Source organism: Zea mays, chromosome 8 (genome assembly GCF_902167145.1).
Source record: "Zea mays cultivar B73 chromosome 8, Zm-B73-REFERENCE-NAM-5.0, whole genome shotgun sequence".
NCBI lineage: Eukaryota > Viridiplantae > Streptophyta > Magnoliopsida > Poales > Poaceae > Zea > Zea mays.
The window spans coordinates 51,417,036-51,444,740 of record NC_050103.1 but is presented as its reverse complement, the minus strand read 5'-3'; the positions used below and the strand labels follow the sequence as shown (position 1 = coordinate 51,444,740).

Genomic DNA, 27,705 nt, shown 5'->3' with positions numbered 1-27,705 from the left:
TTACCTTCCAAAATAAGAAGCCCAATGAAGAGCAGTCCATCCATTTGAATCACGAAAATTTAGACCAACACCAACACTAAGAACTGAAGACAATGCCAACTCATAGCCTAGGGCAGAGATTAAGTGTATAATACCCTGGTCATGCTTGGATATAGAATCCGTTCCATTGAATCCTCTGAGCTTCACAGATAACCACTTTTGTAATTTACTTTTCAGCAGTTCCTCCAAAATCCAATCAACCGAGCTTAATGGACTTTCACACCCTACTTTGAGTTCTTCAATCAACCTATCCCAGAGCCCTTCATCCATCCTAAGTTTTGGACACTGTCTAGATTGGGGATCACCATCTGGAACTTCAAGGTTTCCATTCCCAGACAAAAGCATTCTAGCAAATTTTGCAAGAATTAGTAAATCTTCACTGGATTTCAGATGTCTAGAAGATGGTGCGATGTCTGTGAAACTAGAAGAGGATTTTGAGCGGAACTCAAAGTCTTTGAATTCACTGCAAACTTCTCTGTTTCCCGAAGTAATGTAGATTCTGAGATTTCCACTGTTGTGCAGTGGCGTGTGGCAGAGGAGAACACCTGGCTAGACTACTTTAGCAGGTACCTCACTATCACCAAACATCACAGCCCAACCCAAATTCGATGGATTACATAGAAAATCTCCAGTAATGATGACCTGAATAAATGAGATGGCGAGAAAAGCCTCGGTAAATTGGAACATTTGGTGTTATGGTGTAAAAAAAGCAAAAACTTCACGATTTACCTTGGTGATCTCATATGAAAATGCCCAGTCTGGAGAGATCTCACGAATGTTAAACTTGCTTGTCTGTCCTAAAGCAAATGTTGTATCTTCTCTGGAGTAGGGTTCAAAATGACCATGGTCAAACAACTCCGTTATTTCAGAGCCCTGAGAATTGCTTTGAAATGTTAATGCTGTTTTTGTTTGCCAATCTGGGTTCAGAGAGCTTCCAAATCTACTGTCATAAGCTGAGATGGTATGAGTTACACAGTTCACTCTATTTCTCAGCACAGAGTTCAAAGATGGTGAGTCAACGGTGGCTTCTGGTCCTAAAAGAAACTTTTTAGCAGCAGCAAGTTGTATGCGTAAATCACTGCTGTCCAGGCGTTCTGGTGGATGGTATTCTAAATTTTTCAGATACTCGACATCCGATTGCTGTGCAAAAACGCAAGTCATTGATACAGTTCAGTGAGAGTATAAGCATGCAAAGACATTTATGAAAAAATTGAACACAAGGGGTATAATCTAGATATGGAGAGAACAAGACATCTAAGTACATTTTGTTAAATGTACTTTAAAAGATTATCTTCAAACACCAAATGTTAAAAAAATACATATTGAATGAGGAACACTTCAAGACGTCCCACCTAAGAATCTTTGAAAAGACTATCATAGATTGTTTTCACTTTTCACAATTCCACATGCATCAGTTTTATGTGTTCTACAAGGAAGAAGAATCCCAAGTTACGATTTCCTCACCTGGTATATGGATGAAGTTGGTAAACCTGAACTGGACTGCAGTACATCTTCCCATGATGGCACTATATTCCTACGTACTTAAACCTTTCTGTGTTCCTTCTTGTCGAATTTGTTTTACTTGGTTGTCACCTGAATAAGGCCAGAAAACCAATTTGACTTTATTAACAAAAATTGAACTGTCAGCAAGTTCGACACCTAACGGGCTGATGCTTTGTATATAGGTGTGCTAGAAGGCCACAAGTAGGTGCATTACTTGTGCATCAAAAACGTTTTTCTTATAGTAGACGAATGCATTTAAATTTCTACCAAGGCATGTGTTCAAAACAAGAGCTCACACTGGTTTGATAAAAAAATGTATTGATGTAATCATAGAAATAATAGAAGCAAATTTGGCCCTACACATCATACTATCACAGGACAGGTTGCAATTGGCCTCACAGAGAAAAGAGGGAAAAAGGAAACTTTAACAAAAAAATTGACATCATCCTAATCCTGACAGATTTCACTCTAGTACAAAACACTAATCTTTTTTCCTTTCATCAAATTCAGCTATTATGAAGTTTTCCTAAGTTACACATATAACAAGCCTGTGAACTTGACAACCTTTTTTTTAAAAAAATCTCTTACATACAACTAGCATGCTCCTGCAAGAAAAATAAAACAACTAGCATCAAACACTATATTGCGTGCATAAAATATTTTTTTTAATTTTTCCTCCTATGGATCTAAAAAGAAATGCAGGAATAAACGATAACATTTTTTAGTTTTACCTCCCACGGAATGAGCTTGATTTGAGAAAATATAGTCATTATCATCTTCACCCAAACTTAACTGCTCAGCTATCTTCTTTAAAGCAATATTAAGCCCTGATTTATTTTTCGAGTTACCATTATCAGTCCGATTTTATTGCAGACAAGTGTGTCCAACCTCCGGTATGCTTAGAGGCCGTTTGGGAGGGCTCCCAAGCTGCTCCAGCACCGGCTCCTTGCTGAGTCTCTTCCAAACGCTACCTCGTAAAACAGCTCTTGAACAGGAGCAGAAGCCAGAATACGGCTGAGAGCCGGAGCCTAAATTTTTGGCTCTCCACGGCTTCGCATATGGGCGTTGCCTCTCTCCCCGAGCAGACACCTCTCTCCAAGCCACCCCTTGCTACCCCTTGCTAGTATACATGCCTGATGCAAGAAGGTTGCACGGTGAGCAAAGCACATGTCGTCCATGCGCTGATGCAGCTAGCAGCGAGATCGTTTTACTCCAAATCAAATAATACACGAGGAGCCGTGCCAAACGATTTGCAAAAAGCACATGCTCCTATAGAGGAGCTACTCTTTTGAAGGAGCCAGAGCCGAAGCCATTTTCAGAGATGCTGGAGCCCTCCCAAACAGGCCCTTAGTAAACCGCCATCATTTTTGGTGTACTCTTTGTTACCGGAATAGGAACTTACTTCAGTTACAGAACTCAAATTAGAATAGCTCTGATGGGACTCACTGCACTCTAGCGCCAGAAGAGGAGCTGTGGTATTGGTTTCCGCAGATGGCATTTGGATATCCTAAGGATTCAGACGTTCTGGGAGGCCATTCGACAGTTGTGATGAATAATTTCTGACCTGGGAGATGAAAGAAGCGATTGCACAAACATTAGTTACAGACTTATAGAAAGAGCTAATGTATTTTAAATAAATAATAAAACCAAAGAATCTCTTATTATAATAGAATGGGATTATATAATTCACTAAAAACTTAGTTTCATATTTTCACATTTTTTTTGGAATAGCAAGAAAATATTCTCTGTAACTGTCCAAGGATAAAACATGAAAGGCATGATCAGATTATAGCAAGTGGCATTCTGTGTATTGATAACTCAGTAGGTCATCTGAGTCAGTCCGGTCAGTATTTATTTGCAGAGCCGATGATCATGTCAAACAACAACAGAAAAAAATACATGAAAGTATAACAAGGCAATGTTAATATTACATACCACATCAACCTCTCTATATTGTACCAGCACAATGTGTTCGTATGCACTGCAAAAGTAGAGAATAAGACAAATCAATGAAGTTGAAAGTTGCAACCACTGTTTTTTGTTTATCAAGGACAGATGTTAGAAACAATTCAATGTATACCTAAAGTAACAAATTACACAGTAATTCAGCACAATTGTGACTTACAACTTAAATGTGCCATAGATCATAATTTCACAGATTTGAGCTAACTGAATGAAAAAATAATCTTACGGTTCCAGCATCCAGAAACACCGTCTCTGGAAACTTGGATTTTGCTCCCCGTGAGCGTAATAGCAGCTCAAAGCATCAACATTTCCAACCTGCAATAGTGAGAAGATATCAGATATGAGACAGAGGGCGCTGATCAATAACCGACTTCTAAAATTTATGATCTGTAACAACTAGTGAGATAAAGGAACCTCTTTCATTTGAATCCTATAAATTCCTACAAAATTCTTAATTCCTAATAAAATCTCATATCAATAGAGAGAGAAATCCTGCAACCATGATCTGGTGATACCTGATCTCGCACTCGCGCTACCACAAAAACGGTCGCGCTCCCGGCGGTGGCGGCACGGGCTCCCGGCGGTGGCGCGGCGACGGCTCGGCCTGGCGCTGGTGAGAGAGGAGCACATGTGGGCGCGCGGGATGAGACAGGGTGAGAGAGAGAGACGCACGCGCGTGGGATTTGTGGATTTAGGTTTTCAGGATTAAGTTCGACGGTGTCCACAAGCCCGACGAACTTAACTTAAGAACGTGGGTACCCACGTTCCTAACTCGTTAAGTTCGACGGTTTTATCCAGGGCGCACGAACTTAACTTAAGAACATGGGTACCCACGTTCTTAATTTTACCCATGAACATTTATCAGTTTCTTGTAGTGTCAGAAATATGCAGAGCTGTATATTGACCGAATCGTGTGTTTGCATGGGTTACCCCGAACCATTGTTTCTAACCGAGGAGCCCAATTCTTTGCCAAATTTTGGGAGCAATTGCAAGAGTCTTTGGGAACCAAGCTAATAAGGAGTTCAACATACCACCCCTAGACTGATGGTCAAACCGAGAGGGTAAATCAAATTCTCGAAGATATGCTAAGGGCTTGTGCGATCGATTGTGGCAAGAACTGGGATAAGTACCTCTCTTTGGCAGAGTTTGCTTATAACAACAATTATAATTCCAGGCTAAAAGATGGCACCTTTCGAAGGCCTATATGGAAGGTGTCGAACACCCCTCAACTAGTCTCATCCTGGAGAAAGAGAAATTTTTGGACCTGACTTAGTGACCGAAGCCGAAAGGAAAGTCAAACTAATCAGGAAAAATCTAGAAGCTGCTCAGGCCAGGCATAAGAGTTACCATGATAAGATAAGAAAACCCCTCTAGTTTGAAGTGAGAGATTTTGTATATCTGAAGGTATCCCCCACCAAAGGAGTGCAAAGGTTTGGGATCAAAGGCAAGTTAGCCCCTCGCTAAATTGGACCTTATGAGATCATGGAAGCATGTGGACCCGTGACATACAAATTGAAGCTACCTCCAAAAATGTCTGCCATCCACAACGTATTACATGTATCCCAACTGAAGAAATGTGTTCGACTCCCGACCGAGATCATAGCAGAACCAGAAGTGGAGATAGAGCCAGATCTATCATACCAAGAGTACCCTTCCAAGGTTCTGGATTGCAAAGAAAGATCAACTTGGATTAAATCGATCAAAATGTATAAGATCCAATGGAGCAATCACTCGGAGGAAGAGGCTACTTGGGAGACCAAGGAATTCCTACGTTCGAACTTCCCTGGTTGTCTACCTAAGGGAATCGGTACGTAACCATGCCCAACCCCTCCCCCTGCCCTTTGAATCTAAATATAAGAAGAATGACCTTAACACAACATAAGTTAGTTGTAAAATTAAATCAAGAAGGACTTCCTTCTGAAGTTACAAAGAGGATAACATTCGAAGAGCAGTTTTCTAGAGAACCTTAATAAACAAACCACTAAATTCAAGTAAGCCATAACCCTCACTTCACCCCGGAGGACCCCAACCCGAATCTCGGGACGAGATTCATTTAAGGGGGAAGGCTGTAACACCCCAGTGTTACCTAGGGTTCTTCTCAGTACTAACTCAAGATCATTATCACATGTAAATCCAAATGAGCAAAAGACACCAAAAATTAGAAACAAAGGTTTAATTAAGTCTTGTTCATCTTAAGGATCATGCCTTAATCATATCATGCACCTCAAAGTGAGAAAAGTTCACAAACCCTAAATAACCCTAAGTAGGCCATTTTCGCGCAAAAAGGGAAAACTTGTAAAAAGATTATGAAAAACATAAAATCATGAAGAGAACCAAATGGCAAAGTTAAAGTGCACTAAATAAACTACAAAATGTAGTAAGAAAGCTTGATCAGTGGAGCTTTGCAAAATTCCCAAAAAGACCCCTCAAGCTAGAATCTCAAAAGGAAATTCAGAAAAAATCAGAACTGAATTTTCACCTCTTCATGAAGTTCAACCGTGTTATCTCTTTTCCAAAACCCAAATATGAAAGTGGCGCCAAATTACCTTGAACATACTCTGGCAAAGTTTGAAATCAAACAAAAACCATTTGACACATTTTGACTTCACCTTAGTCTCGGTTTTCAGCCGAGCGACAAACCCAACTTCGCCCCCTCGTATCTCGCGAATCCGAGATCAAATCCACTCAAGTGCTGTAAGAGAAACAAAGAGTAAATGGCAAAGAAGAATCGTGTGCAGGTTTTTGGGAGAGTTACGAGAAGATCGCGAGCCAATTAGCGTTTAAAAATGACTAGACTAAGCAAGGCCACGTGTTCGATCGCTTGCCTGACCGACAGAGCACGGATTGGCCGCGGCAGCACGCGCCCCACGCGTGGTCGACCTGCCCCACGCGCCTGCACCTCGCCCTCGCCTATAATTGCCCCCAGAGGCCTTAGTCATATGCACTAGTGCACCCAAAGCCCCACCCAAGCCAGAGATCACCGGAGTTCACCGTTGAAAGCAACCGCCACCGCCCGCCATCACTATCGAAGCACGGTCGTCGTGGCCAGTCTTTTCTGTCGACCCCCAGCCTCGCCCTAGCCCTTGGACGGCTTCCTCGAGAGGTTGTGAAGCTTCTCCAAGCTTGATCCGAGGAATTGCCTCACCGGAGAAGCGGAATCACCCTTGCCGGACTTCGGTCGCCCGCCACCGCGCGTAGACCAAGCTATCAGGTGAACCATTCTTCAATTCTTCGCACCCATGGCTTCCCTGACCTCTAGTGAAGCTCACTGCCTGGTTTAATCGAACTCTATCGCCCTGGATAGGCCGGAGCCCTCACCACCGACGAGCTCCCCCGCCTGCGCACGTGGACCGGCCTACTTCGACCATCCCCGGAGATGATCCGCACATCAACGTGACCATCACGACCTCCCCTACGCCCTCGACCACCTCACCGGAGCAATCTCGCCGCCGGTAAGCCCCTCCGCCACATGCTCTCAACATGTCCTCGAGAATCTGATTTACTCTTTCTGTCTGACCATCAGTTTGAGGATGATATGCTGAGCTTCTAATCACTGTTGTTCCAAGTGACTTTTGTAGCTGCTCCTAGAAACGTGCTACAAACGGTGCTCCTCGATCTGACACGATAGTCCTTGGGATTCCATGCAAATGCACTATTTGGTCAATATAGATTTCTGCGTATTTTCCTGTCTTGTGGGTGGTATGCACAAGCAAGATTGAGCTGTCTTGGTTAGCTTATCCACAATGACCCAAATGGAATCGTGGTGCCGGGAGGTGTTGGGCAATCTCACAATAAAGTCCATGCAAATGTCCTCCCATTTCCAAGATGGTATGGGGAGAGGTTGTAAGGTACCTGCTACCTTTAAATGTCTAGCTTTGATTCTTTGGCAAGTGTCACACTTAGATATGTACTTAGCAATCTCTCTATTCATCCTGGTCCACCAATATAAGGATTTGAGATCATGATACATTTTGTTACTTCTGGAGTGCATGTTGGAAAATTTGGAGAGATGAGCTTCGTCCAAAATTTTCTTCCTGAGTTCTGTATTCTTGGGAACAACCAGTCGGTCTTCGAACCATAAAATACCCTTGCTATCTTGACAAAAGCATTTATACTTATCCACCTTTTGATTGAGCATTTCCTTTGATGAAGACATCCACACTACTGATGCATCTATACCAATACAAGTACCAGTCCCATTACTCGCGCTCGTGCTCGTCAACTCAACCATCAGGTGATTACACTCTTGAGTTCATGTCCATCATATTTAGACCATGGAGACCCGTGCACTCTTGTTTTGCTTAGGAATCAGGGAGAAGACCGAAAGGGAAAAGGATTTGAACATGCTGGATTCGGACTGCAGAAGAACACCAACTTGTGACGGTCACCACGGTCAGATGCGGGCTCGGATTGGAATGTTCAAGCACAACATGGAAAGCTTATCAAGTCTACTTTCATATGGATCCGGAATTATAGTCATATCTGTTCTGAGGCCGCCGTAATCATTGTTTTATTACCGAGACATTTCCTGCCTTTTCTGCCCATGGTGCTGCGTCACCCTATTTTGGCCCAATGGGTCGTGTATCAAGTTAGGTCCATTAGGGACGCATCCTAGGGTTGCAGCACGACCCCAATACCCTTGTGGTCGTCCTCCCATGTTTATAAACCCCCTAGCCGCCACCAAGAACAGCGGGTTTTGTTTAGATCAAGTTTAGCTCTCGCTACTTGCTTGCAAGCGCGCGTGCTAGTTCAGCCGCCCGTCTTCTTGTCTTCGGAACCCCACCATATTGGAGTTTGATCTTTAAACCTACATTTAGATCTGGTAATTTAGTACTTGTTCTACTTGTTCTTGCTAGTTCTTCGATTGCTTGCAGGACGAGTGCCCTAGTGGCCAGGGTGTCACGCTCCACAAGATCGTGACAGCCATAGGAGGTGGTGTATCGGTTGCTAAGGCGCAGCGTCTTTGGAAGGCTGTAGTCGGGCCGTGAACGTCGTCTCCTCCCCCAATCGAGTTATTCCACACCCTCTGATGTGCACCCGTTGGGTGATTGTCCGATCTTTCGATGAGAGGGTGTGGAATAACTCGATTGGGGGAGGAGACGACGTTCACGGCCCGACTACAGCCTTCCAAAGACGCTGATGTGCACCCGTTGGGTGATTGCCCGATCTTTCGATGAGAGGGTGTGGAATAACTCGATTGGGGAAGGAGACGACGTTCACGGCCCGACTACAGCCTTCCAAAGACGCTGCGCCTTAGCAACCGATACACCACCTCCTATGGCTGTCACGATCTTGTGGAGCGTGACACCCTGGCCACTAGGGCACTCGTCCTGCAAGCAATCGAAGAACTAGCAAGAACAAGTAGAACAAGTACTGAATTACCAGATCTAAATGTAGGTTTAAAGATCAAACTCCAATATGGTGGGGTTCCGAAGACAAGAAGACGGGCGGCTGAACTAGCACGCGCGCTTGCAAGCAAGTAGCGAGAGCTAAACTTGATCTAAAAAAAACCCGCTGTTCTTGGTGGCGGCTAGGGGGTTTATAAACATGGGAGGACGACCACAAGGGTATTGGGGTCGTGCTGCAACCCTAGGATGCGTCCCTAATGGACCTAACTTGATACACGACCCATTGGGCCAAAATAGGGTGACGCAGCACCATGGGCAGAAAAGGCAGGAAATGTCTCGGTAAGAAAACAATGATTACGGCGGCCTCAGAACAGATATGACTATAATTCCGGATCCATATGAAAGTAGACTTGATAAGCTTTCCATGTTGTGCTTGAACATTCCAATCCGAGCCCGCATCTGACCGTGGTGACCGTCACAAGTTGGTGTTCTTCTGCAGTCCGAATCCAGCATGTTCAAATCCTTTTCCCTTTCGGTCTTCTCCCTGATTCCTAAGCAAAACAAGAGTGCACGGGTCTCCATGGTCTAAATATGATGGACATGAACTCAAGAGTGTAATCACCTGATGGTTGAGTTGACGAGCACGAGCGCGAGTAATGGGACCAGAAATTGGTACTTGTATTGGTATAGATGCATCAGTAGTGTGGATGTCTTCATCATTCTCCCCTTCTTGCATTTGAGTCGTCCTCGACTCAAGCTCAACTTCCTCTCCCAAGTAGGGCTTTAAATCTGCAATGTTAAATGTGGGGCTAACCCCAAAGTCTGCAGGCAGATCTAGCCTATATGCATTGTCGTTAATTTTCTCTAGCACTTTAAACGGTCCATCGGCTCGAGGCAACAATTTAGATTTTCGTAATTCAGGAAACCTTTCCTTTCTCAAATGCAACCAAACTAAATCTCCAGGTTCAAAATTTATTTCCTTTCTACCTTTATCACTAGCAAACTTATATCTAGCATTCATACGCTCTATGTTTTCTTTAGTAGTTTCGTGCAGTTTTAACATCAATTCAGCACGCCTAGTAGCATCAAAATTTAGTTTTTCAGAAGATGGCAAAGGCATTAAATCAATAGGAGCACGAGGTAACAAACCATATACAATCTGAAATGGGCACATCTTTGTAGTAGAATGCAATGATCGATTATAAGCAAATTCAATATGAGGCAAACAGTCCTCCCACATCTTAATATTCTTCTTTAGAACTGCCCTTAACATAGTAGACAAAGTTCTATTCACAACTTCAGTTTGACCATCAGTTTGAGGATGACATGTAGTAGAAAATAAAAGCTTAGTCCCCAATTTTGCCCACAAAGTCCTCCAAAAATGACTAAGAAATTTAGCATCACGATCAGAAACGATTGTGTTGGGCACACCATGCAAGCGAACAATTTCACGAAAGAACAAATCAGCAATATGAGTAGCATCGTCAGTTTTATGACATGGTATGAAATGTGCCATCTTAGAAAATCTATCAACAACCACAAACACACTATCACGTCCCTTCCTAGTCCTAGGCAATCCCAGCACAAAATCCATAGAAATATCTTCCCAAGGAGCACTAGGAACGGGTAGAGGCAAATACAAACCGTGTGGATTTAACCGTGACTTCGCCTTTTGGCATGTCGTGCAACGAGCAACCAATCTCACCACATCTCTTCTCATCTTGGGCCAAAAGAAATGACCAGCAAGTATGTCCTCCGTTTTCTTTGCTCCAAAATGTCCCATTAAGCCACCTCCATGTGCTTCCTGTAACAACAACAAACGAACGGAGCTAGCTGGAATGCATAGCTTGTTAGCTCTAAACACAAACCCATCACTAACGATATATTTGTTCCATCCTTTCCCATCTTTACAATGCAGCAACACATCTTTAAAATCAGCATCATGAACATATTGGTCTTTAATCGTCTCTAATCCAAAGATTTTGTAGTCAAGTTGATTCAGCAAAGTATATCTCCTAGACAAAGCGTCAGCAATGATATTCTCTTTTCCTTTCTTGTGCTTAATAACATAAGGAAACGATTCGATAAATTCAACCCACTTAGCATGTCTACGGTTCAGTTTTCCTTGACTACGAATATGTTTCAAAGATTCATGATCAGAATGAATAACAAACTCTTTGGGCCACAAATAATGCTGCCATGTTTCTAATGTTCGCACAAGAGCATATAATTCCTTATCATAAGTAGAATAATTTAGAACAGACCCACTCAATTTTTCACTAAAATATGCAACAGGTTTGCCTTCTTGTAACAAAACACCACCCAATCCAATTCCACTAGCATCACATTCAAGCTCAAAAGTCTTATTAAAATCAGGAAGTTGGAGGAGAGGTGCATGTGTCAACTTATCTTTCAGCACGTTGAAAGCGTGCTCTTGTACTTTGCCCCAACTAAAATGCACTCCCTTCTTCGTAAGCTCATTCAAAGGTGCAGCAATGGTGCTAAAGTCCTTCACAAAACGGCGATAGAAGCCAGCAAGTCCTAGGAAACTCCGCACCTGTGTGATAGTCTTTGGCATAGGCCATCCATGTATCGCTTCTACCTTGGCTTGATCAACCTCAATTCCCTGTGGAGTCACAACATAACCAAGAAACGAAACTCGATCGGTGCAAAATGTGCACTTCTCAAGGTTACCAAATAAACGTGCATCTCGTAAAGCATTAAAAACAGCACGCATGTGATCAACATGTTCATCCATAGATTTGCTGTAGATTAATATGTCATCAAAGTATACTACCACAAATTTTCCAATGAAGGCACGCAAAACCTCGTTCATTAATCTCATGAAAGTGCTAGGTGCATTAGTTAACCCAAAAGGCATGACTAACCACTCATACAATCCGAACTTAGTTTTGAAAGCAGTTTTCCATTCATCTCCCAATTTCATACGAATCTGGTGGTACCCACTACGCAAATCAACTTTAGAAAAGACAATGGCACCACTCAATTCATCAAGCATATCATCTAAACGTGGAATAGGGTGTCGATAACGTATCGTGATATTATTAATAGCCCTACAATCAACACACATACGCCATGTTCCATCTTTTTTAGGCACTAAAATAACCGGAACAGCACACGGACTAAGAGACTCACGCACGTAACCTTTGTCGAGTAGTTCTTGCACTTGTCGCTGAATTTCTTTTGTTTCCTCTGGATTTGTCCTATATGGCGCACGATTCGGCAAAGATGCACCAGGAATAAGATCAATTTGGTGCTCAATCCCTCGTATAGGTGGCAGCCCCTCTGGTATCTCACTTGGAAATACATCAGAATACTCCTGCAAAATGTTAGTAATAACAGGAGGCAAAGAATGCTGCATATCTTGAATTGAAATCAAAGCATCCTTGCATACCAAGGCGTAGGCAACAGTAGTGGAAGCAAATAATTCATTAACATCAGTTTTTGTTGCAAGCAAGCAATGTCCTTTCAATTTTATCCCATCTTTGTTATTACCAACAGCTTTAATATTCTTGTTGTTCTCAGTTTTAGCTTTGGTAGCTTTAGCAACATCATCACGCACAATAGCCTCAGGGGACATGGGAAGCAAAATAATTTTCTTATCATGGTGTATGAGAGAATATTGATTTGATCTACCATGATGCATACAATCTGAATCAAATTGCCATGGTCTACCTAGCAGAATATTACAAGCATCCATAGGCACAACATCACAGTCAACAACATCACGATATGAACCAATAGCAAAATTAATTCGTACCAACTTGGTTACCTTGACCTTACCACTATTGTTGAGCCATTGAATGTGATATGGATGTGGGTGCGGTTTGGTCGTAAGTGCAAGCTTCTCCACCATGTCGCTGCTAGCCAAGTTGTTGCAGCTACCTCCATCAATGATCAAACGACATGAACGCTCCTTAATGACACACTTTGTTTGAAACAATGTATGTCGCTGATTCTGCTCTGCCTTCTCCATTTGTGCACTAAGCACACGCTGTACAATGAGGCTCTCATAATGCTCTGCATCATCTGCACCAATCTGTTCTTCGGGTGGTTCCTTAGTGCCTACATCATCAGCCGCAAGCAAAGCAAGTGTAGCTTCATCCAAATCACTAGCAGAGGAATACCCACCATCGTCTTTTACCACCAAAACACGCTGATTAGGACAATAACGCTGCACGTGTCCATAGCCCTTGCATCGATAACACAGAACATCTCTTGTTCTACCTGTGGAAGCTACTGAAGAGGCACTACCTGCGGGTTTCTGGGCAGATTTGGTTGCTGAATTTGTGGAAGATGCACGTGGTTTGTCGCTGGAGGAAGGCGGGGGTGCTGGTCGACTTGGCGAGGGAGTTGGTGCTAGTGTACGGCCGGTCATGGATGTAGTCGTGCGCTGTTGCCATGGTGTAGATTTTCCTGCAGAAACATTAGACCTTGCACTAGCACGTCGTCCCTGCACTTCCCTTTCAGCTTTGCAAGCAAGATGAAACAATCGGGTTACATTAGCATAATCTTTATAAGCAAGGATGTCCTGAATTTCCCTATTTAACCCGCCCAAAAATCTAGCCATAGCAGATTCCTCACCCTCCTCTATGTTACAACGCAGCATACCCATTTGTAATTCCTGATAATATTCTTCTACACTTTTAGTACCCTGTCTCAATTGTTGCAACTTGTTTAACATATCACGTGCATAATAAGAAGGAACAAATCTAGCCCGCATGACCCGTTTCAACGCATCCCAAGTTTGTGGCATGTTATTAGGATTCTTCTTACCATGTTCTATCCACCAAACAGAAGCAAATTCAGTAAACTCACTAGTAGCAGCTCTAACCCGCGCATTCTCAGGAAATTCATGGCATGCAAACTTTTGATCAACCGCAATCTCCCAAGTAATGTAAGCATCAGGGTCATATTTACCATCAAAAGGAGGTATTTTAAATTTAACCTTACTAAAAGCATCATCATTACCATGTACCTCACGTCGGTGAAAACCACCCATACCTCTACGGTTAGTACGTAGTCGCCGGCGATTAGGTGCTTCTTGGTCATCTTGTTCAGTATCAGCAACATAGTCATCCCAGTTACCTTCGGCGCCCTCATCACGCCCACCATTGATATTAGTATGCATCTCATCAAACCGCCTCAAGAGTGCGACAAGGCTCTTGTCAATATGAGCAACTGTCATTTCCACATTTGCAAGTTTGGTGTTCGTGTCGATCTGTGTGGCCTCCAATTGCCCCATCTTTTCATTCGTCACCTGCATGTCATTATCAAGACCTTCCGTGTGCGTCTTCACTAGCCTTACAAAGTGTTGTATGATACCCTTGGTGCGAGGAGAGTGTGGCATATTACGAGAAGCATCATCAACCTCCAATCCTGCCATGGTTAGACGAACAGAGGCAACAAGAAAAAAAAACGTGAAGGAATAAAAACTCTACAACTATTAGGATGTAGCTACTGCAAGGCGCTCACTCTCAACCTGCCACACAAGCTCTTACCAATTCTTACCTTGCACAACAGGAGGGGTCAGCAACCAACAAGTCTGCAACCGTGGAATAAGTGTATCGGTGCCGCAGCAACACGACCTGTCAAACTGTAGTCGAAATATGTAGAGTTGTAGGTGGGCTGAAGCAAGGAATACACTAGTACCACGTTAGTTACAAAAGCAAGCTGAATAATCGTTCAACGGTGGTACTGTGCTGGTCCTAGGCTAAACCAGGCTAGAGACGTGAGCCTAGGCACAAAGGTAGTCACTGAAAAAGAACAACTAGCACAGCACAAAGAGAAACAACAGATTTAGAGATTCAGCCCCCTTCTTCTTCTTTTCCTTTTTTTTTCTTTTCTATTCTTTTTTTTTTCTTCTTCTTCTGTTTTTTTTGCAGGGGCCTAAACCCTTTTTTTTCACTATGACAACCCAAACAATAAAGATATTGCTAACAACCCCTTTAAATCAGATTTAACAAATCTTGTTAATATAGGAAGTCCAGAAATCTCTACGATGATTGCGGAGCGCTCAGAACGAATTTTGAGATAAGGTCAGATCCGTTGGAAAGAAGATAAGATAAGCTTTCCAGATTGTATTTAAACTTCCAAATCGGATATGATATGTATCCGTGGTGGCAAAAACGAACCAGAGATGTTTTTGGTGATGGTGGATTTCGTGGTGACCAAAACGTGGTAGAACTCAAAACTCTAAAGGAATAAACTAAGACCAGCAACTCGACACAACCGATGCAACCAAAAACTCAACAAGCCCTAACTAAGTAGTACTAGTAAATGCTCAATGGTTTATAGGATTGCGGTAAAACTAATCTACTATTTTTTGGCTTTTTCTGGACTATAGGAGATAAGAAAACAGCGAAGAAAAGTAAATCTCTCACCGATAAACCTTGCTCTGATTACCAACTGATGTGCACCCGTTGGGTGATTGTCCGATCTTTCGATGAGAGGGTGTGGAATAACTCGATTGGGGAAGGAGACGACGTTCACGGCCCGACTACAGCCTTCCAAAGACGCTGCGCCTTAGCAACCGATACACCACCTCCTATGGCTGTCACGATCTTGTGGAGCGTGACACCCTGGCCACTAGGGCACTCGTCCTGCAAGCAATCGAAGAACTAGCAAGAACAAGTAGAACAAGTACTGAATTACCAGATCTAAATGTAGGTTTAAAGATCAAACTCCAATATGGTGGGGTTCCGAAGACAAGAAGACGGGCGGCTGAACTAGCACGCGCGCTTGCAAGCAAGTAGCGAGAGCTAAACTTGATCTAAAAAAAACCCGCTGTTCTTGGTGGCGGCTAGGGGGTTTATAAACATGGGAGGACGACCACAAGGGTATTGGGGTCGTGCTGCAACCCTAGGATGCGTCCCTAATGGACCTAACTTGATACACGACCCATTGGGCCAAAATAGGGTGACGCAGCACCATGGGCAGAAAAGGCAGGAAATGTCTCGGTAAGAAAACAATGATTACGGCGGCCTCAGAACAGATATGACTATAATTCCGGATCCATATGAAAGTAGACTTGATAAGCTTTCCATGTTGTGCTTGAACATTCCAATCCGAGCCCGCATCTGACCGTGGTGACCGTCACAAGTTGGTGTTCTTCTGCAGTCCGAATCCAGCATGTTCAAATCCTTTTCCCTTTCGGTCTTCTCCCTGATTCCTAAGCAAAACAAGAGTGCACGGGTCTCCATGGTCTAAATATGATGGACATGAACTCAAGAGTGTAATCACCTGATGGTTGAGTTGACGAGCACGAGCGCGAGTAATGGGACCAGAAATTGGTACTTGTATTGGTATAGATGCATCAGTAGTGTGGATGTCTTCATCACCCTCTCATCGAAAGATCGGGCAATCACCCAACGGGTGCACATCAGTTGGTATCAGAGCAAGGTTTATCGGTGAGAGATTTACTTTTCTTCGCTGTTTTCTTATCTCCTATAGTCCAGAAAAAGCCAAAAAATAGTAGATTAGTTTTACCACAATCCTATAAACCATTGAGCATTTACTAGTACTACTTAGTTAGGGCTTGTTGAGTTTTTGGTTGCATCGGTTGTGTCGAGTTGCTGGTCTTAGTTTATTCCTTTAGAGTTTTGAGTTCTACCACGTTTTGGTCACCACGAGATCCACCATCACCAAAAACATCTCTGGTTCGTTTTTGCCACCACGGATACATATCATATCCGATTTGGAAGTTTAAATACAATCTAGAAAGCTTATCTTATCTTCTTTCCAACGGATCTGACCTTATCTCAAAATTCGTTCTGAGCGCTCCGCAATCATCGTAGAGATTTCTGGACTTTCTATATTAACAAGATTTGTTAAATCTGATTTAAAGGGGCTGTTAGCAATATCTTTATTGTTTGGGTTGTCATAGTGAAAAAAGGGTTTAAGCCCCTGCAAAAAAAAACAGAAGAAGAAGAAGAAAAAAAAAGAATAGAAAAAAAAGGAAAAGAAGAAGAAGGGGGCTGAATCTCTAAATCTGTTGTTTCTCTTTGTGCTGTGCTAGTTGTTCTTTTTCAGTGACTACCTTTGTGCCTAGGCTCACGTCTCTAACCTGGTTTAGCCTAGGACCAGCACAGTACCACCGTTGAACGATTATTCAGCTTGCTTTTGTAACTAACGTGGTACTAGTGTATTCCTTGCTTCAGCCCACCTACAACTCTACATATTTCGACTACAGTTTGACAGGTCGTGTTGCTGCGGCACCGATACACTTATTCCACGGTTGCAGACTTGTTGGTTGCTGACCCCTCCTGTTGTGCAAGGTAAGAATTGGTAAGAGCTTGTGTGGCAGGTTGAGAGTGAGCGCCTTGCAGTAGCTACATCCTAATAGTTGTAGAGTTTTTATTCCTTCACGTTTTTTTTTTCTTGTTGCCTCTGTTCGTCTAACCATGGCAGGATTGGAGGTTGATGATGCTTCTCGTAATATGCCACACTCTCCTCGCACCAAGGGTATCATACAACACTTTGTAAGGCTGATGAAGACGCACACGGAAGGTCTTGATAATGACATGCAGGTGACGAATGAAAAGATGGGGCAATTGGAGGCCACACAGATCGACACAAACACCAAACTTGCAAATGTGGAAATGGCAGTTGCTCATATTGACAAGAGCCTTGTCGCACTCTTGAGGCGGTTTGATGAGATGCATGCTAATATCAATGGTGGGCGTGATGAGGGCGCCGAAGGTAACTGGGATGACTATGTTGCTGATACTGAACAAGATGACCAAGAAGCACCTAATCGCCGGCGACTACGTACTAACCGTAGAGGTATGGGTGGTTTTCGCCGACGTGAGGTACATGGTAATGATGATGCTTTTAGTAAGGTTAAATTTAAAATACCTCCTTTTGATGGTAAATATGACCCTGATGCTTACATTACTTGGGAGATTGCGGTTGATCAAAAGTTTGCATGCCATGAATTTCCTGAGAATGCGCGGGTTAGAGCTGCTACTAGTGAGTTTACTGATTTTGCTTCTGTTTGGTGGATAGAACATGGTAAGAAGAATCCTAATAACATGCCACAAACTTGGGATGCGTTGAAACGGGTCATGCGGGCTAGATTTGTTCCTTCTTATTATGCACGTGATATGTTAAACAAGTTGCAACAATTGAGACAGGGTACTAAAAGTGTAGAAGAATATTATCAGGAATTACAAATGGGTATGCTGCGTTGTAACATAGAGGAGTGTGAGGAATCTGCTATGGCTAGATTTTTGGGCGGGTTAAATAGGGAAATTCAGGACATCCTTGCTTATAAAGATTATGCTAATGTAACCCGATTGTTTCATCTTGCTTGCAAAGCTGAAAGGGAAGTGCAGGGACGACGTGCTAGTGCAAGGTCTAATGTTTCTGCAGGAAAATCTACACCATGGCAACAGCGCACGACTACATCCATGACCGGCCGTACACTAGCACCAACTCCCTCGCCAAGTCGACCAGCACCCCCGCCTTCCTCCAGCGACAAACCACGTGCATCTTCCACAAATTCAGCAACCAAATCTGCCCAGAAACCCGCAGGTAGTGCCTCTTCAGTAGCTTCCACAGGTAGAACAAGAGATGTTCTGTGTTATCGATGCAAGGGCTATGGACACGTGCAGCGTTATTGTCCTAATCAGCGTGTTTTGGTGGTAAAAGACGATGGTGGGTATTCCTCTGCTAGTGATTTGGATGAAGCTACACTTGCTTTGCTTGCGGCTGATGATGTAGGCACTAAGGAACCACCCGAAGAACAGATTGGTGCAGATGATGCAGAGCATTATGAGAGCCTCATTGTACAGCGTGTGCTTAGTGCACAAATGGAGAAGGCAGAGCAGAATCAGCGACATACGTTGTTTCAAACAAAGTGTGTCATTAAGGAGCGTTCATGTCGTTTGATCATTGATGGAGGTAGCTGCAACAACTTGGCTAGCAGCGACATGGTGGAGAAGCTTGCACTTACGACCAAACCGCACCCGCATCCATATCACATTCAATGGCTTAACAATAGTGGTAAGGTCAAGGTAACCAAGCTGGTACGAATTAATTTTGCTATTGGTTCATATCGTGATGTTGTTGACTGTGATGTTGTGCCTATGGATGCTTGTAATATTCTGCTAGGTAGACCATGGCAATTTGATTCAGATTGTATGCATCATGGTAGATCAAATCAATATTCTCTCATACACCATGATAAGAAAATTATTTTGCTTCCCATATCCCCTGAGGCTATTGTGTGTGATGATGTTGCTAAAGCTACCAAAGCTAAAACTGAGAACAACAAGAATATTAAAGCTGTTGGTAATAACAAAGATGGGATAAAATTGAAAGGACATTGCTTGCTTGCAACAAAAACTGATGTTAATGAATTATTTGCTTCCACTACTGTTGCCTACGCCTTGGTATGCAAGGATGTTTTGATTTCAATTCAAGATATGCAGCATTCTTTGCCTCCTGTTATTACTAACATTTTGCAGGAGTATTCTGATGTATTTCCAAGTGAGATACCAGAGGGGCTGCCACCTATACGAGGGATTGAGCACCAAATTGATCTTATTCCTGGTGCATCTTTGCCGAATCGTGCGCCATATAGGACAAATCCAGAGGAAACAAAAGAAATTCAGCGACAAGTGCAAGAACTACTCGACAAAGGTTACGTGCGTGAGTCTCTTAGTCCGTGTGCTGTTCCGGTTATTTTAGTGCCTAAGAAAGATGGAACATGGCGTATGTGTGTTGATTGTAGGGCTATTAATAATATCACCATACGTTATCGACACCCTATTCCACGTTTAGATGATATGCTTGATGAATTGAGTGGTGCCATTGTCTTTTCTAAAGTTGATTTGCGTAGTGGGTACCACCAGATTCGTATGAAATTGGGAGATGAATGGAAAACTGCTTTCAAAACTAAGTTCGGATTGTATGAGTGGTTAGTCATGCCTTTTGGGTTAACTAATGCACCTAGCACTTTCATGAGATTAATGAACGAGGTTTTGCGTGCCTTCATTGGAAAATTTGTGGTAGTATACTTTGATGATATATTGATCTACAGCAAATCTATGGATGAACATGTTGATCACATGCGTGCTGTTTTTAATGCTTTACGAGATGCACGTTTATTTGGTAACCTTGAGAAGTGCACATTTTGCACCGATCGAGTTTCGTTTCTTGGTTATGTTGTGACTCCACAGGGAATTGAGGTTGATCAAGCCAAGGTAGAAGCGATACATGGATGGCCTATGCCAAAGACTATCACACAGGTGCGGAGTTTCCTAGGACTTGCTGGCTTCTATCGCCGTTTTGTGAAGGACTTTAGCACCATTGCTGCACCTTTGAATGAGCTTACGAAGAAGGGAGTGCATTTTAGTTGGGGCAAAGTACAAGAGCACGCTTTCAACGTGCTGAAAGATAAGTTGACACATGCACCTCTCCTCCAACTTCCTGATTTTAATAAGACTTTTGAGCTTGAATGTGATGCTAGTGGAATTGGATTGGGTGGTGTTTTGTTACAAGAAGGCAAACCTGTTGCATATTTTAGTGAAAAATTGAGTGGGTCTGTTCTAAATTATTCTACTTATGATAAGGAATTATATGCTCTTGTGCGAACATTAGAAACATGGCAGCATTATTTGTGGCCCAAAGAGTTTGTTATTCATTCTGATCATGAATCTTTGAAACATATTCGTAGTCAAGGAAAACTGAACCGTAGACATGCTAAGTGGGTTGAATTTATCGAATCGTTTCCTTATGTTATTAAGCACAAGAAAGGAAAAGAGAATATCATTGCTGACGCTTTGTCTAGGAGATATACTTTGCTGAATCAACTTGACTACAAAATCTTTGGATTAGAGACGATTAAAGACCAATATGTTCATGATGCTGATTTTAAGGATGTGTTGCTGCATTGTAAAGATGGGAAAGGATGGAACAAATATATCGTTAGTGATGGGTTTGTGTTTAGAGCTAACAAGCTATGCATTCCAGCTAGCTCCGTTCGTTTGTTGTTGTTACAGGAAGCACATGGAGGTGGCTTAATGGGACATTTTGGAGCAAAGAAAACGGAGGACATACTGGCTGGTCATTTCTTTTGGCCCAAGATGAGAAGAGATGTGGTGAGATTGGTTGCTCGTTGCACGACATGTCAAAAGGCGAAGTCACGGTTAAATCCACACGGTTTGTATTTGCCTCTACCCGTTCCTAGTGCTCCTTGGGAAGATATTTCTATGGATTTTGTGCTGGGATTGCCTAGGACTAGGAAGGGACGTGATAGTGTGTTTGTGGTTGTTGATAGATTTTCTAAGATGGCACATTTCATACCATGTCATAAAACTGACGATGCTACTCATATTGCTGATTTGTTCTTTCGTGAAATTGTTCGCTTGCATGGTGTGCCCAACACAATCGTTTCTGATCGTGATGCTAAATTTCTTAGTCATTTTTGGAGGACTTTGTGGGCAAAATTGGGGACTAAGCTTTTATTTTCTACTACATGTCATCCTCAAACTGATGGTCAAACTGAAGTTGTGAATAGAACTTTGTCTACTATGTTAAGGGCAGTTCTAAAGAAGAATATTAAGATGTGGGAGGACTGTTTGCCTCATGTTGAATTTGCTTATAATCGATCATTGCATTCTACTACAAAGATGTGCCCATTTCAGATTGTATATGGTTTGTTGCCTCGTGCTCCTATTGATTTAATGCCTTTGCCATCTTCTGAAAAACTAAATTTTGATGCTACTAGGCGTGCTGAATTGATGTTAAAACTGCATGAAACTACTAAAGAAAACATAGAGCGTATGAATGCTAGATATAAGTTTGCTAGTGATAAAGGTAGAAAGGAAATAAATTTTGAACCTGGAGATTTAGTTTGGTTGCATTTGAGAAAGGAAAGGTTTCCTGAATTGCGAAAATCTAAGTTGTTGCCTCGAGCCGATGGACCGTTTAAAGTGCTAGAGAAAATTAACGACAATGCATATAGGCTAGATCTGCCTGCAGACTTTGGGGTTAGCCCCACATTTAACATTGCAGATTTAAAGCCCTACTTGGGAGAGGAAGTTAAGCTTGAGTCGAGGACGACTCAAATGCAAGAAGGGGAGAATGATGAAGACATCCACACTACTGATGCATCTATACCAATACAAGTACCAATTTCTGGTCCCATTACTCGCGCTCGTGCTCGTCAACTCAACCATCAGGTGATTACACTCTTGAGTTCATGTCCATCATATTTAGACCATGGAGACCCGTGCACTCTTGTTTTGCTTAGGAATCAGGGAGAAGACCGAAAGGGAAAAGGATTTGAACATGCTGGATTCGGACTGCAGAAGAACACCAACTTGTGACGGTCACCACGGTCAGATGCGGGCTCGGATTGGAATGTTCAAGCACAACATGGAAAGCTTATCAAGTCTACTTTCATATGGATCCGGAATTATAGTCATATCTGTTCTGAGGCCGCCGTAATCATTGTTTTATTACCGAGACATTTCCTGCCTTTTCTGCCCATGGTGCTGCGTCACCCTATTTTGGCCCAATGGGTCGTGTATCAAGTTAGGTCCATTAGGGACGCATCCTAGGGTTGCAGCACGACCCCAATACCCTTGTGGTCGTCCTCCCATGTTTATAAACCCCCTAGCCGCCACCAAGAACAGCGGGTTTTGTTTAGATCAAGTTTAGCTCTCGCTACTTGCTTGCAAGCGCGCGTGCTAGTTCAGCCGCCCGTCTTCTTGTCTTCGGAACCCCACCATATTGGAGTTTGATCTTTAAACCTACATTTAGATCTGGTAATTTAGTACTTGTTCTACTTGTTCTTGCTAGTTCTTCGATTGCTTGCAGGACGAGTGCCCTAGTGGCCAGGGTGTCACGCTCCACAAGATCGTGACAGCCATAGGAGGTGGTGTATCGGTTGCTAAGGCGCAGCGTCTTTGGAAGGCTGTAGTCGGGCCGTGAACGTCGTCTCCTCCCCCAATCGAGTTATTCCACACCCTCTCATCGAAAGATCGGGCAATCACCCAACGGGTGCACATCATCCTTAATGACTTGAACACCCTTGTCACCAACCTGTGCCATGATTATCTGCTCTTGTAAGGTTGGCTCAACTGAGATATAATCCAAGGTACCTAAGGAAACCACTTCCATGTTCAGCTTGCGCAACTCATCGCACAAAGCGGCGATCTTAGAGTCCATGGTTATACAGTTGCACTGGGCCTTTCAACTCAAGGCATCTACCACAACATTTGCCTTGCCAGGATGGTAACATACTTCTAGATCATAATCCTTGATCACTTCTAACCATCTCCTTTGCCTCATATTAAGATCCACCTGAGTGAAAATATACTTGAGGCTCTTGTGGTCAGTATAAATATTACAATGAGCTCCCATTCAATAATGTGTGGGATAATAATGTGTGCGATCGCCTCTTCAGAGCATGGACTACCGCTGCTAACTCCAAATCATGTGTGGGATAATTTTGCTCATGAGGCCTGAGTGCTCTGGATGCGTAGGCAATAACTCGGTTGTCTTGCATCAAAACACAACCTAGTCCAGTGCCCGAAGCATCACAATATACATCAAATGATTTGGTGTTGTCAGGCTATGCTAACACGGGTGCTGTCGTCAGATGCCGCCTCAAGGTGTGAAAGGCATCTTCACATTTCTGACTCCAATCAAACTTCACTCCTTTCTTCAACAACTCAGTCATTGGTTTAGTAATCCTAGAGAAATCCGGAATGAATCGCCGATAGTATCCTGCCAATCCCAGAAAACTCCAAATCTGTCGCACGATGGTAGGAGGCTTCCAATCCATCACTTCTTGTACATTCATAGGATCAACTGCTATCCCGTCCGGCGAAATGGTGTGACCTACGAACTTGATCTGTCTTAGCCAGAAGTCACACTTGGAGAATTTGGCATACAAGAGGCGATCGCTCAGTCGCTGAAGTACGGTGTGCAAGTGCTTTGTATGCTCGTTTTTACTTTTTGAATATACCAGGATATCATCAATGAAGACCACCACAAATTTGTCCAATTCTGGCATAAACACTGAATTCATCAAATACATGAAGTATGCCGGAGCATTCGTCAACCCGAATGACATCACCAAGTACTCATAAAGCCCATATCTGGTAGAGAAAGCCGTCTTCTGAATATCGCTGGCCCTGATCTTGATTTGGTGATAGCCCGAGCGAAGGTCTATTTTGGAAAACACCTTGGCTCCGACCAGTTGATCAAACAAAACATCAATGCGAGGTAAAGGATACTTGTTCTTAATAGTCACCGCATTGAGAGGGTGGTAATCATCACATAATCTCAAGCTCTCATCCTTCTTCTTTACGAACAAGGCCGGGCATCCCCATGGTGAAGTACTTGGGCGGATGAACCCCTTGTCTAGCAACTCTTGCAATTGTTTCTTCAGTTCTTCCAATTCTGCTAGGGGCATCCTATATGGCCTTTTAGAAATAGGTGCGGTCCCTGGTTGCAATTCTATGGCAAACTCTATATCCCTATCGGGTGGCATCCCTTGCAATTCGTCTGGGAAGAAATCTGGGTACTCACAAACTACTGGAATCCTTTCCACGGGTGACTCTACCATGGAGAGGGCACAGTTATGGGTACAACCCTGGTTGGGTAGGTACAAAGTGATTTCTCCACAAATGTGTGAGTGTATTTCAATGACCCTCGCTGCGACATCAATTAGGGCATGATGCTGCGATAACCAGTCAGTCCCTAAGATGATATCCACACTCTCCAATCCCATGATAAGGAGGGTGGTTCCAACTATGATACTACCCAATTTTATTAGTACCTGCCGGTTGAGTTGATAGGTCGCAACCCTGCCTCCTGGTGTTGCAATCATAATAGCCCCATTTGTGTGGTGAACAGGTAGCTGACATTTGGCACTAAATTTTGCGCCGATGATGCTGTGTGATGCACCAGAATCAAAAAGAATGAGTGCAGGGTAATTTAAAACAGAAAAGATACCGGTCATGACGGGTGCTCCCTTCGGAATGTCTGCCAATGTGGTGAAGTTCAACCTGCCCTACCTCACTTGCACCCTCTACCTCTTGCCTTGGTTCTAATTCGCATTCTGACCCTGCCTCTGCTAGTTTCTAGGACAATTCTTGGCATAGTGTCCAGTGTTTCCACAAGTGAAACACCTGTTATCATTGCCCTAGTGATACTGCTGTTGTTGCTGGTTGTTGTTCCTCTGAGCTGGGGGTTGAGAGCGGTTGGCTGCCCTGCTGCTGCTGCTGTGGCCTATCACCCATGACCCCTGCTGCTGCTGAGGTCCTCTGCTCTGAGTGTAGGACACAATCCTAAAGCATTGAGGCTATGTTGATGGCCCTACCATAGGGATCTTTCTCTTCTTCTTTACCTGGCGAGCTGTGATGCAATCCTCCTGAGAGATGGCCAAGTTGACCAACTCGTTGTAGCTGTGGGCCCTGACTGTGTTGAGACGGTCGCAGAGCTTAGTGTTGATGCCCCTCCTGAACCTGTCTCTCTTCTTCTCATCAGTGTTAGCATGGTAGCCTGCATACTGACACAGACCATTGAAAGCTTGGGCGTACTGCAACGCGGTATGACTCCCCTGAGTGAGTGCCAGAAACTCATTGAGCTTGCGATCCATGATGCCTGATGGTATGTGATGCCCTCTGAATGCAGCTTTGAACTCTCCCCACTTAACCACGTGGTCGGCGGGCTGCATGGCGAGGAAATGGTCCCACCATGTCCTAGCGGGCCCACGAAGCTGCTGGGCGGCGAAACGGACCTTGGCCGCATCTGAGCACTCTCCATTAAGTAGTGGGAACTTTGATTCCACCACCCTGAGCCAGACATCAACATCGAGCAGAGCTTCCGCCCGGGTGAACAACAGCGGCTGAGTACTGAGAAACTCCTGGTAGGTGGCCGCTGCCGGGGCACGCTGGTGGTGATCACCACCCCCATAGTGCTGAGGCGGTGGCTGACGCTGAGCAAGCTGCCGCAGAATCTTGTTCTACTGAGCCATCAGCTCCTGCATGGTAGGAGGCTACGGCGGCGGTGGAGGAATGCGCTCATTCTGTCCACGGCGTGCTCTTCTTGCCATCTGAAATTTAGGAGGTTCTATTGTAATACTTAAAATCCGTGATCGCATATGTTAAAATAACTCAACAGCGAGGTTTGCAAGGTCCCAAGTTTGACTCGCTTTTCACAACTGGTACCAACAGGATAAAATTTCCTTCATGAATTTAAAGAAACTTAAAACCATTCATCATTCATCTTGCCAAAAGAGTTTCCACTGTTTACAGTAGGCCCAAAAGACTCAAATTTCTAGCCTAGTACATCCAATGTGCAAAAGCTAAGCTAGTTTCGAGGAAAGCTACTGCTGAACACTTCTACCCTAATCCTGAAATCTAACGAGCAAACGAGGCAACGCTAGACTTGGGGGAAGGTGGTCTTCCTGAGCCAGCAGTGTCCGAGCTAGACGTGGGCTCGGGCTCCTCCCCTCCCTCGATATCTACATCCTCATCGGCCCCTTCTGCCTCCATGTCCTTGATCTCTTGATGGTGCAGGTCTAAGTGCTGGTTGGCTTCCTCAAGCTATTGTTGGGTGTTCTGGAGCTGGTCTTCCAGAACCTCAATAGTGTTCTCCCTGGCTTCAACCTGATCCTCGAGCTCTTGTATGTGGTTGGCCATCTGTTCCACTTGAAGATCCTTCTCCACTAGCTCAGTGGACAAGTCTACTACATGGTCATCCCTGTTATCAAGGGTGATCTTGGTAGACTCCACCAGGCCCATAAGCTGGGACATCGCCTCACCTCGTAAGGCCTGTAGACGATACAGGGCACTCATGCATCGAACCGTCAAGTGAGCGGTGTGTCCGGGGTAGAGAGCCCACACATCCTTGGCGTGCTCAACCCTTTCCTTCCACATCGGGTCGTCCTCCTTCTCAGCGAGGAACAAGCCAATGGGGTGGGTTGACACCTCCAAGGGATGAAATCCACAGAAGGTTGTCAGCACGTGCAGAGCCGTGGCCTCTATAGTGTCATCAGCTCTAAAACCAAAAGACTCCGAGTCCAGAGAATGCTAGACGGGCTGTAGGGGATGAGGTTCCAAGGTCATCCTCACCCTACAACGAGGTACTCAGTGTTCCCCGAACAGTTGTACAGCGTATTGGGGAGGTGTAGTGTAACCTGCTCCCTGCAGTACCTCCCACAAGATGAGGGGAAAACCCTCTCGTGCGAGACCGTCTGTGTGGGCATGTGTATTCCCTCCATCATTGGGTACGTGGGAAGTCATCTTTGCAAGGGCAAGTGTAAGCAAAAAAGAAAAATAACAAAAAATAAAAGGAGCTAGTGCAAAAGACTAGAAAAATTTCTGAGGACTTGGCTTTTCTAGGGTTAAGTTGAGATCTTCGATATAGATTTTAAATCTTTTTATGGGTGACTCTTTATTTATGTAGCCTATTGTTAATAATGACATTTTACTAAGATGGTAAAAATAATGAAAAATGATGCATGCATGCTCGTCCTAAGCATCCTCACATCAAGCATAGGGCTACAGAAATCCCCCATTTATATCGTAGTAGCCTGTAGCCATATTCAATTAGCCACCTAGCTACCCATCTAGTATCCTAGGGCTTCACGTCCTAAGTCTATCCTTATCGTCCTGACAGCTATCCAACTTGGTTTCTAAGCAAGTTTTACTTTCGAAAAGGTTGGTAATTATGATTTATTGATTTCTCTGAGGTGGTACAAGCTCCGATACCAGCTGTGGCGAAACCGTCCGGATTATTCCAACTTAAGTGCCTAAGACCACACTTAAATAGGAATAAAGTGTCAGTCCCTCGGATCAAGTCCGAC

The 27,705-nt window shown here is 43.7% G+C and overlaps 1 pseudogene; it reads right to left on the bottom strand.

Annotated features, from left to right (window-relative positions):
- Nucleotides 1–27,120, bottom strand: LOC118471921 (calmodulin-binding transcription activator 3-like; annotated as a pseudogene).
- Between the last annotated feature and the right edge of the window lie 585 nt (nt 27,121–27,705).